The sequence below is a fragment of the Mustela erminea genome, chromosome 18, assembly GCF_009829155.1.
Source record: "Mustela erminea isolate mMusErm1 chromosome 18, mMusErm1.Pri, whole genome shotgun sequence".
Lineage (NCBI taxonomy): Eukaryota > Metazoa > Chordata > Mammalia > Carnivora > Mustelidae > Mustela > Mustela erminea.
In genome coordinates, this window is record NC_045631.1 from 8,367,752 (window position 1) to 8,380,516 (window position 12,765).

A 12,765-nucleotide genomic window follows, 5' to 3' on the forward strand; every position below is an offset into this window, starting at 1 on the left:
TCAGAAGCAGAAAGTGGGAAAAACAAGGAAACAGCAGATTGTTTCAGGCAAGGTCACCTTCCTGTGAGGGAAGGATGGGGTGTATCAGACAGATTACCTCACTAATGCTAACCAGGTGATTCCAGACTTACTAGTTAAGGTCACATTCCTAGGAAAGATGGGAACTCTTTCTTTTTTAACAATAGAACACCCAAGAAAATATAGTAATATTCTTTGAAACTATAGCGATTAAAGGGCAAGGGATTTTTTTTTTAAGTTTAATAAGTACACAAAAATGCAAAAATTGTCTTTATACTAGCAAGGGTTATTTGTAATGAAAAGAGGGTTTTAAAAATTCCATTAATGATCACATCAGAGACTTTAAATTTCTAAAGAATCAAGGTAGCAAAAGACATCTATGTGAAGAACACAATTAAAAAAATAAAATATCTAAATAAGTTTTACATCATAAAAAAGTCTATCTTTCTCAATACAAATAAATTTAGCTTCCCATGAGATCATAAAGGGTTCTTTAATGAAAATGGTGAAGTGACTTTAAGTTTTATACTGAAAAATAAATGTGTAAGAATTGTTAAAATATTGTAGAAAAAATGTAGACTAAGAGACTATGAATTGATGCGATCAAAGTAATATGGTATTGGCAAAAGACAGAGGAAATCAGTATAAAAAAGTCCAGAAATAAATCCAAGTATATATAGGAACTTAATATATGATAATGGTGGTATTTAAATTCAGTCATGAAAGAATGGTTTATTTTATAAATGAGACTGGAATAATTGGCTATTCATCTGGAATAAAATAATGATAGTCCCTTACTTCAGGCCATAGACAAAAATAAACTTCAGCTAGATTAAAGAACTAATGTAAAAAATTTGAGGAAGAATGATTATTAGGAGAAAATTTAGGAGAATATTTATCTAGCCATTGGGTGTGGAAGTTCTTATTAAGCAAGAAAGGAATTCCAAAGCCATTTAAAAAAATAATAAATTTTAATTTCAAAACCCAGCAATGTCAAAATGACAAAAGGACACCATAAATAGAATCCAGAGGCCTGTGACAGATTGTGGGAAAAATATTTGCTAATGTTAGAGTCAGGAGTTTGTATCCCTGTTGTATAAAGAAAGACAAAATAATTTTTTGTAAATCAAATAACTAACAGACAAATGGGTATGGAATAAGAAGCAGGAAATTTATCCAAGGAAATATGCAAAGGGTCAACAAACATATGAAAAGAAAATCCGGCTCACTGGTGAATAGCTACAGACAAACCCAAATGCAAACAAAATGCCTTTCTCCACGTTTCCCTTAGAAAAAATGTACCCTCATGAGGATGATGATGGTGATGATGACAAGTCTATATTGTGCTTGCAAGGTACCAGCTGCTGTTCTAAGCATCTTACATAAAACAGTTCATTTAATCCAATCAACAACCCATAAAGTAGACACTATTATAACCCTCATTTCATAGATGAGGAAACAATACATCCACACTTGGAAATAAGTTCTCAAAGAAGAATACTCATCCTTACCACATTCAGAATTGCTATCAGATCCCATGTCACTTTCCTTAAACACTCCTGACTGGGACCTAGTACGTTGCTTTTGATGGTATGGAAATGGTTAAACCCACAGCGTGAAGGACGCTACCCCAGAGAGGGGGCCCAAGTGTGGTAGGACAGAGATTTTCACTGTATTTTACTGTTTCGTTTGTTACATTTCAAAAAGAACGCTTTGCTTTTGGATGTCTTTAAGAACAATACAACGAATTAGGACAAAAGAGTTTTGTGATCTTTTGTAAACTTCTGTGCTGTGGGATAAAATCTAAGTCTTTCTAACTTTATTGCATCCCCATTCAGCATTTGGCTCCCAGTTATTAAAAAACATAAATCTTTAAATTCCCTGTATGAAACGTCATGGGAGAGGGGTAACCTGATTATGGTGACTTCTTATCAAGCTAGGAGGGTAAATGATTATTCTCACCTACAGGAATCATGCAATTGAGATTTATTTATTTATTTTTAGGGAGAAAGCATGAGTGTGCAGTGGCTAGGGGCAAAGGGAGAGGGAAAGAGAGAACCTCAAGCAGACTCCCTGCAGAGCAGGGAACCCGATGTGAGGGGGGGTCAGTCCCAGGACCCTGAGATCATGACCTGAGCTGAAATCAAGAGTCATCTCACTGGGCCACCCAGGTGCCCCTAATAATGTGATTGAATGAAAGGTATGGGAGCTGCAGGGGAAAATATCCAAGAAAAGTCACAAAAGGTGTTTATAGAAGAGAGGTATAATTCCATTCGAATGAAGTTTCATTCATGTATCTACTCATTTACTCCTGCATTCAGCATGTGCCTGATTTCATTTATTTTACCTCTGACATACCCAAACTGCTACTTCTCTTTATATTCTGCATTATATGTATAATAGCTCATTCCATGGCTAGAGGCTTCCCCTATGAACCAGGTCGAGTATCTCCTTTAGGCATTCCCCCAGCTGAACTGCTCAAGATTCTGGGGGCTTACTCAGACATCAAACAAGCCTGGTTCTGTCTTCCAAAGGTTAAGAGAGAGAAAATCATTAGAAATTTCAATCAACTTCTTTTAATCAATTTCTTAGTGCTGTTGGTCAGCTCTATCTTCTGGGCACATGCCAGGATTGCACAATCCTGCCCACTTGGGATCTGCTTTAGTCAATGACAACAGAGAAGAAGTGATGCCTCATTTAAGATCCAATGTGGGCACCTGGCACATCCCTTTTTGCCCCTGCAAAGACAGAAACAGGCATCCAGAAGCAATCTCCATCAGTCTGAGTCTTCACAATGGACATGCAGAGTGAGTGAGAGATAACTCATGTTGTATAAAGCCCCTGAAAGCTCAGTACTGCTTGTTACAACACAGCACAGTGTTGCATATCCTGACTGAAACACTCCATGAGGAGTTAGGTCTTACTTATGCTTGCGTTACTGTTATAACTCATACCTTGCCATGGAATACATGTTTGTCCATTGCTGTGGTGATGTCTTTTTCTCTGGAAATCTGCACACAGTGGGCTTCATGACTATAATATTTTTAGTTTCACTCAAAGTCTTAACCTTATTGTCTCTGAAGGACGACACCCTTGCCTGGGTGGCTGAGTATAGAGTAGCTTCTAGCCTCAGCCGTGGGTGACACAGGAATTCTTAGAAGCCCTTGGGCCAATGTTGTGCCCAGGTCACTAAAGCAACTGCTGTCCTCATGGGGAGTTTCTCTTTGGAGTGCTTGGGGCCCTTATCTGATCAAGCATCTTATCCAAACCACTTTGGGTCACTTTGTTATGATTAACTAATTTCACATACCGGGATAAGGGTTTTAGATTTCCATCTCTTGCCCCCAGAAAACCCCAGATTTTATATACAATGGGTCAACCCCTTCCAAGGCATTCATACTAAAGAATCTTCAACAAAGCATAGAAGGTTGGGTTATATTCAGTGCTGGGCTAAAGCCAGCTCATACAGGCTCCCGACAACTACCTGTGTGCAACCCCTTCTACCTCTGCCTTCAGTGCCTCATGTGGATGGCTTGAAATCAACCACAATGGTAGTATTTACACAATAGAAATTAGCAATTGCTACAAATCAGGATTGTTGTTTTTGTTTTTGTTTTTTCCCTTGGAGATCCAGTTGTAGGATGCCATTGATTACATCCTTCATCCTCTCCTCTGGGAGTCCACTGCCTCTACAACTGCCTAATGGAGAGGACCCACTAGTATGATTCTAATCTTGATAGGGAAAACCCTTCCACCTTTGCTCTTGTGACTTAGTAGTCACTTGCCTACTATTTTAAATTTCACTTCACTTGAAACTCCATTCCAAAGAAGCTGTGATTAGACACCTACTACATCCCAGGCACTAGGAAAATGAGGACACACATGACAAATTCTCCCTTCCGTGTTGGAGCTTCACTTGAGATATCTAGAAGGTCAAGGGTAACTACCACTGATATAAGATATTTTTATTGTATCATACCCTTTATTTATCATTTTTGTTTACCTTAGTTTCCTCAGAACTACCTAATTAATTTGTGTTCTGTTAATTAACTTGTACAACTGTTACTGGGTTTTTTTTTGGTCCCTTTGGGAACTGCTCTGCTCCACATCATGTAATTCTTGTAGAACTATCAATCAAGGTATGAGTGTCCACTGCCCCAGCGATAGATACATGGCTGAGGTTAGCAAAGTATATCCAACTCCCTTAGACACAGATACTGTTCCAAGGTATGCTTGCAACCTAACTGTGGTCAGCCTGAATCCTTTTGAAGAGACTGATTCTGGAAGTCTGAAAGGTTATCAATCCTTCTGAAAGCATGAGCTTTAAGAACCTGATAAACCTGGAAATGTCACATTACATGGAGATCGTTTATAAGAGAATGAAGCCAACACAGATGAAAGCAGGTCCAAGAAATGAGGAGGGCAGAAGGGACAGAACATGATGATATTTTTTCTTGAAACCTCAATCCATCCATGCCTGAAATGGAACTAACTAACTCTTGGACTTTTCAGTTACATGAATTGATGGCAATTTCTTTTGGCTTCGGCTAACTTGAGATGAGCTTTTTTTTTTTTCCTAGCAGGTGAAACTGATAGATACCTGTTCAGTACAGCAAAGTACTGCTTGAGTACAGAGTACCACTGCTCAAATCTTTGCAAGTAAGTCTTGACTTCCTTTCTATGCTTGTCTTGGTCATCTTCCATGGAAGCAATGAGGGCAAGCCAAGTGCTCCTGTGACATTGTCTGTGTCACCTTCTCCTGCCTCCTTAGTCTCTGTTTCTCTCTCCTATCCCCTCTCCCCAGGTCTAGACATTGTGTGTCTCTTCAAGTGGGGAACTCACCATGCCCATACCTGAGTTGCTTACAATGGCTTTACGGCTTAAGAGTAACTTCACTTGTTTCTGGTTTTTTAGTGTGAAACTCATGTTTGGTTGTCAACCTGGGGAAAGAAACAAGAACATAGCTTATATTATAGGAGTTTGGTAAACCTTGTGGATGTAAGTAGTGCTGGGGTGGGAAGTGATTGAAGGAGGTTGAGGAGCAAGTAGGAAAGAGTGGAGAACAATGGAGCTATCATTGACGTTTGGGCATACATTGGAGGAAGATGGTCAACAACCAAAAGGGTGATGAATCCTTTGAAATTTTTATTCTATTCACTTGTGGAAAAGGTCAACTTCCTCTAATTTGAACAATGGAAGGTTTTTTTTTTTTTAATATTTTATTTATTTATTTGACAGAGAAAGGGAGTGAGAAAGCACTAGCAGGAAGAACAGCAGAGGGAGAAGGAGAAGCAGATTCTCTGCTGAGCAAGAAACTCGATGCGGGGCTTGATCCCAAGACCGTGGGACCATGACCTGAGCCAAAGGCAGCCGTTTAACTGACTGAGCCAACCAGATGCCCCAATGGAAGGAGTTCTAAGGGGCCATATCTGGGGACTCTAAGTCATTACTGTCTTAAGGCAAAAGGCATCCAGGAATCTGCCAAGATGAGTAGTTGACTACCTACAGAGAGTGTGGATCCTCCACTGAATGATTTATCTGCTGAATTATGAGCTGAATTGGGATGTCCTACTTTTAATTTGGGGTGGTCTTTTGAAATCAGAACTTCTAGCAAAAAAAAAAAAAAGAAAAGAAAAGAAAAGAAAAGCAAAGAAAAGTAAAACCACAAATTACACCCAAGTTACAATACATTGTGGAGATACCCCAGATGCTTTGAGATCCGTGAAAATAATCTCATTTTCAAGAGAAATTACCCATCCTTGCCAGAAGAACATGTGTTCCCATGACATCTGTAATGAGACACTCCAAATAGACTGCAGTAATAGAAATCCTCCTTTTGGAGGAAGGGCCCTGGAGCAGGTCTATTTGGATCATGAGTGTACAGAAAGTACCCAAGTATCAGAGCCTGCCGATCATGTCATGAATCTGTGTAAGGAGAAATTGATATCAATCACATTGCTCCTTTGTTTGTCCATTCATTGATTCATGTATTCAGTACATGAGTCTCCCCGCCAGTGGAGAGCACCAGAGATACACATCTGCAATGAATAAAAGGTAGCCCTCACCTTGCAGGTTCCAATAGAAGAGATAATGTCATAATAACATATAATAAATATATCCTAATAACAGATGTCTGTGCAGTGCTCTCTGGATGTATAGAGCATAGAAGGGAAAACTGAATTCTGGGTTCACAGATTGCTGGTGAGAAACAGGAATAAACACCAGTTACCTGAACCAAGTCACGAGACCTAGCACTGGGTCCCACCTGTTACTGACGAACTACATCATTACGGGGCTGGGGCGGGGGGCAGGGATTGGCCTCAGTTTACTCACTGAAAAATTGAGGTGTGGGCTATAGAGTTGTATGGGCATCATGATGTGTGTGTGTGTGTGTGTGTGTGTGTGTGTGTGTGCATTTTAACTGGCAATGCATCTGTTCAAAAAGATTTGCACCCAGTCCAATCTTTATCTTCTTGCCCATGTTTCTAAATACAGTGTAATTTCCTTGTCTTGTCTGATTAGGTTGATCTTAAGCAGACTGTGATTTAGAAGGGGAAAAAAAGGTTTTTCTAACAGTTACAAGTCATTTATCTTGATTAAAAGGATAGTCTTTATATCCAAACAAGCCTGTCTTATTTAAACTTGCAGGAAGAAAAGGCCTTCATCCTGAGTAATGGATGATCAGTATTTTCTATAATCCTTTCTAAAATTTGAGTTAAAAGGATATCTTGGAAACACACAAAGAGATCCAGGAATGGACCTATTTCTGTGTTAAAATGAAAACAAAACCAACCGAGGGACAAAATTTATGACCTTACAGACCCTCTAGATATTACCCTCTTCCTCCTCTTCCCTCTCTTAGTACTTGAAGGTCATGCTGGCTCCCTTGGCCTCACCTTTTTTTAGGGTGTACAGCCCACCTGCAGCCAGATCCTATCCCCACCACAACTTCAAAACTGCATCTTCCCAGGGCAATAGGCTCTCCTCGTTGCCAAAGCCAGTGAGGCTCCTTTTCCTCCTTCCATAGAGTAAGTCCCAGATTTTTGACACGTTCTCTATCCCCTGATCTCCTGGGACACAAATCCCTCTGGGTCTTGCTCCTTTAAGAACATTACCCATGTGTTTATCACATGCTGGGAACTCTGCTAAGGATTTTACCTGTGTCTTCCTGTACATATCACCATATACCCATGGAATGTGTGTTAGGAATGTCCTTTCATAGAGAGTGACTATAAAGTGAGTCCTTAGGACCTATGCCCTTCTCCCCAGTACACATATGGGAACCCCCGCCCCATGACTTCATTGCCTCTCCCCTTCATTGTCCAATCCACACCCACACCCTCTCTCACCACACAGTCTTTCCAGGAAGATGTTGGCTCTTTCTAGCCTTTTCCAGATCCCAAACCATTCACCCATCTCACAGTTTTATATTCCCCCAACCTTCTCAACCAAAGTGGGGAAAAAGTCAAAGGGGGGGAAATACATTGTTATCTTTCCACCAAAATGTGAATGTCTTCCCCCTTCACTTCCTCTTCCAGTGACAGCACCACCATTTTTACCAACTAGCATGGAAGAAATGTGAGTCATTCCTACCCTGATTTTGTCTCTCTCACTCTCCTCCTCAACGTGGTCCCCAAGTTCAAAAGCTCTGCCTTACCATAAGCTGCATCATCCCACCTTCTCTTGATTTGCATTGCCCCCACCACCACCCCATCACCCCTGCCTTCATCTTTTTTGCCAGGATTCCTTCGATTCCCTCCTCACTGGTTTGTCTTCAACCATGTACACCTCTGATATTTACAACTACAATGTAACAAAGCAATCTTTCCAAACCTGAACCTTCACCCTGCTCCTTCAGCTCCCAAGTGACATGGCTGGTTGCCTTCCCGGTCTCCACTGGATGGCAGCTCACCACTGTGGGTTTGATGCCTTTTCCCAGTCATGGATGGGCCCCGAGTGTTAGAAAGACGTGGAATTCCCCAGCTGCAATGGAGGGTGAGCATGGAACCCAGCTGGTCTGATCAGGATGACAGGATGATCTCAGGATGGTTGTTGGATCATTAACAGAGAAACCAAAACTCTCTCCTGTCTCTGGTCATAAATGAGAAGTAAGTCTTGTCAGTAACAATAACGCAAGTCAACCTTAAGTTAGAGGACATTTTGCAAGGTTCTAAGGTCTAAGCAATTTTGTTCATAAAGTCATTCAGGAAGATATGTATGCGTTAGATCTTCTGGGACATGTCTTTCCATATGAGTCTTTTCTCTGTGTATAGAAATGACATTGTTTAAAACTGTGTATGGAGTTTTGTTAAATGACATTGTTAAAAACTCCATCAAGACTCTAATTGTGTTTGTCTAATTAGATTAGGTTGGTCTGTCTGAAATTGCATTTTTTGGGGTCAAAACTGGTGGAACATTGCCATTCTGGATGACTCACCTGATATGTGTCCATCTCTCCATTTCCTTTGGAAGTTCATTAAGAGCAAAAACCACTTTTGTGTTTTTAGAGCTCAGCAGTATGTCTTTCTAGTAGGTCAATAAATGTCTGTTAAATCTAATTGTATGGATAAATTCAATACAACACTGTTTCTAAGGTAAGGCTCTACATTCTGCTCCTACTTGTTTGAGACTTCCTTCCCAATGTCCTTCTTTCCTTATCCACAACCCTCTAAATGTAAAAATGCCCAAGGTCCTTTTTAATTTTTACTTAAGGCACTTTTCTTGTGGTCTCATGGCCTCACACAGATTTGTCTAACACACACACACACACACACACACACACACACACAGAAACACCTACCACACTATGTCTCCAGCTCCATCTCCTCTCCCAAACACTACACTGAAATTTCCAACTTATGGGTGTCTATAAAACATCCCATGTAGCTGGTAATACATTATATGTTAATAAAAAATTTAAAAATTTTTAAAAATTAAAGAAAAATAAAAGGCAAAAAAAAAAATCCCATGTAGATGTCCTCTCTCTATATAGACATCTACAATAGGACTCATCAGGTGTCTCTATCCTCTGTACAGACATCTCCTACAGGTCTGCTCCTCTCCTTTTATAGCACATCTGGCTTAATGCTGCCCCATCTTCCCAGTATCTTAGGTTCAAAACCTTGTTGTCATTTTAGACTAAATCATTATCAACTGTTTTTGATTATTTCTAAACCACCCCTCTGGCATCTCCTCCTTGTACCCTCATTACCGATGCCCCAGTTCATTGACAAGACTCAACCCCCTTGGACATATACCCTATCCTATAGCAAGAATGGTATTTCTCAACTGTAAATCATACCATACATCTTCCCTTCTAAAAAACTTTAATAGTTACCCATTGACACAACACAAATGCAACGTGTAAATATTCTTTTAAAGATTTATTTATTTTTGAGAGAGAGAGAGCACAAGTGAAGAGAGGGAGAGAGAGAATCTTCAAGCAGACTCCCCTCTGAGCATAGAACCTGACTGGGCTTGATCCCAGGACCCCAAGATCATGACCTGAGCCTAAATCAAGAGTCAGATGCCCAACTGACTGAGCCACCCAGGCGTCCTATGCACAGTGTAAATATTAACAGAGGATTGTTTAAGGTAGAAGAGAGGAAAACAGGGAAGAGTTTCTCAGACTAGACTGCCCACAGGAAGGTGAGCTTTGAGACAAATTGTGTAGGAAGAGATGGGATTAATCTCAACTAAGCCAGGGGAAGCAGAAATGTTGTCAAGAATAGAAAGGACAGGAATTCTTTTCTGATCCCAGTGCCTCATGAATTACTGCATCTAAATCAGAAAACAGTATTTGTTAGACTTTCCATATCAGATAACAACATTATAGTAATTATTTTTGACAGTCTAAGTGTTTCCACTGAAAAATTGAGAAGCAAGGCAGAAAAAAATTGTAAGAGCTCTGTTGTCAGCATTTTATGCTATTGCAATACTCTTGCATTGATGATACAAAGGGAAATGGAAGTGTAGACAGTTTTGCTACCAAGAAACAGGCCAAATATTTAGGATTTGAATTGAAGAATTGCTTTTGACTGTTGTATACTTAGAACATATTTGAGTATTTGTTCCAGGAACACGTTTTGAGATTCTGCCAAGCAGAACCATGATCTCCCAAGATCAAGATGGCAAAGAACTACGTCAAATGTTTTACAAGTAGGTGTACATCAATCAATCAATAAAAATCCTGTTTCAATCCCTGAATTTTTGTGAGACATGTAAAAGGAACCAATATGGGTTTGTTTTTTATTTTTTAATATTCATACCAAAATAATAGAACACCCATGTCAGTTCAACCTACCATTCACTTCTGGAGTAATTAGCACATAGAATATAAATTAGTTTTCTTTTTTCCCAAGCATTCTTGGGAATATCTGAAATTCAGATCAAGTATTATTATCAGATTTATATTAACACATGTAAACCTTGGGATGTTTAAACAATAGTCTCATTCCTTCCCACAAGTTATCAAATTCCCAGTCTTTTGGGGGGGTTATGATGGCATTTCAATACTAGATAGTATTTAGCAGGGGATCAAGAATGAAGAAAGAGTAACTAAGTGGAAATGACATCAGTAATAATAATAATAATTCTTCCAGCTCAGTTACTCCCTGTTTAAGACCGTCTGGTGGAAGCCATCTTGTCCATTCACTAAGGAGACCTCAAGACCAAAGTGGATTTTCCAGTCTCCCCAGCTGAACTTAGCTTCTGTGTGGGAGAAGAAGAAGAGATGTGTTACAGAACCTTCAGATGCTTGTTCCAGGAGCACAGGACGAAATTCTGCCTATCTTCCATCAGGCACGAATCCCTCTGTATCCCCTTACCTACACACGTGCATGGACTCGGCCACTGGGAAAAAAGCATTAGAAACACGAGGAAAGGAGAGTGCCCAAACACTCACAAATACAGCTTTTTAATGTGGTTTAACTCTGCTCACTAGATCGGGGACAGCCAGGGAGTGGGCAGAAGTGGATGTGACACCAGGAAAGGTAGCCAAAGCATTTCTTGTCCCCCACTCCATGGGTCTGTCATTGCATGTGTCTCACCACTGGAGGGCGCCAGTCGCTGCACACTTGCCTGGAACCAGGATTTTCCAAAGGTCTAGTCCCAGCAGCCTGAGACAAACGGTTTCCCGGACTTCAGCTCCCCACCTTCCTAACTATTCCCCCCGCCCCCGCCCAGTTTCTGTTACTGCAGAACCCTGAACAGTATCCAGAGGGCTGGGACTTACATCTTTGTTCTTTCCACAGTTCTGGAGGCTAGAAGTCCAAGATTAAGGTGCTGCGTGGCTGGGTTCTGGGGAGAGCACTCTTCCTGGCCATCTTTTCACTGTGTCCTCACATGGCCCAGGGAGAGTGACCAAGCAAGCCCTCTGGTGACTCTTGTTATAAGGGCACTTATCCCAGCATGAGGACCCCATCTTCATGACCTTCTCTAACCCTAATCACTTCCCAAAGGTCCCCACTTCACGTATCATCACATTAAAGACTAAGGTTTCAACGTATGAATGGTGCAGCAGGGGGTGTGAGGGAAAATTCAGTTCACCACTACATTATTAAATATTGTGTGTGCTTTCTCTAGACCTTTCCTAAACCAAAGGAGAAGGAGAGGAAGAGACAAGGAAGGGGGGTAGGAGTAAGAGAGAGATTGCTACTCTTTATTACAAACCTACTATTCTGCAACTACTTGGATTGACAGATTTTTTCTTTTTTTAAAGCTTTTATTTATTTATTTGAGAGAGGGAGAGAGCACATACATAAACATAACACATACAAGTGGGAGGGAGAGAGCCAGAGGGTGAGGGAGAAGCAAACTTCCCACTGAGAAGGGAGCCTGACATGGGGCTCAATCCTAGGAACCCAAGATCATGACCTGAGTGAAAGGCAGTCACTTAATCAACTGAGCCACCCAGGTGCCCTGACAGATTTTTTTTTCATAATTATCTTATCCTATCAGTGCATAGATATCCTTCTTACTATTTTTAATATCATCATAATAATAAACAGTATGGAGTATACCATTAAACAATAAAATAACATTTCGGTTCAAAAGACAGATTGAACAGCCACCTGTTATATGTACCCCCTTTTGAATACCCTATTAAAATTATCTATGGATTTGAAACATATATATTTGAATTATATAGTATATACAATTGAATTATATATGTTATAAATATATATGTAATTTGAAATCATATATTATATATGTAACATATATATAATTTGAATATACAAATGGTCCCTGACTTGTGGCTCAACTTAATGACATTTCAACTTTACTAGGTGCAAAGGAAATAGACATTCTGTAAAAATCATACTTCGAATTCTGAATTTGGATCTTTTCCCAGGCTAGCAGTGGTCAATCCTTTCTCATGATGGTGGGCAGGTGCAGCGAGACACACCCCAAAGTCAGCCCCATGACCATGAGGGTAAACAATAGATATTTGTATAACTATTCTACTCCAAAATACATTTTTCATTGTCAGTACAGTATTCAACAAATTAAATGAGATTGTCAGCTTCTAAAAAGGGCTTTATGTTAGATGATTTTGCGTAACTGGAGGGTAATGTAAATATCCTGAACACATGTAAGGTAGGCTAGGCTGAGCTATGAAGCTTGGGAGGTTAGGTGTATTAAATGTATTTCTGACTGACAGTATTTTCTACTTACGATGGGATAGTCCAGTTGTAACTCCAATGTAAGTGGAGGAAGATCTATAAATATTTGAAATCATAATAACCT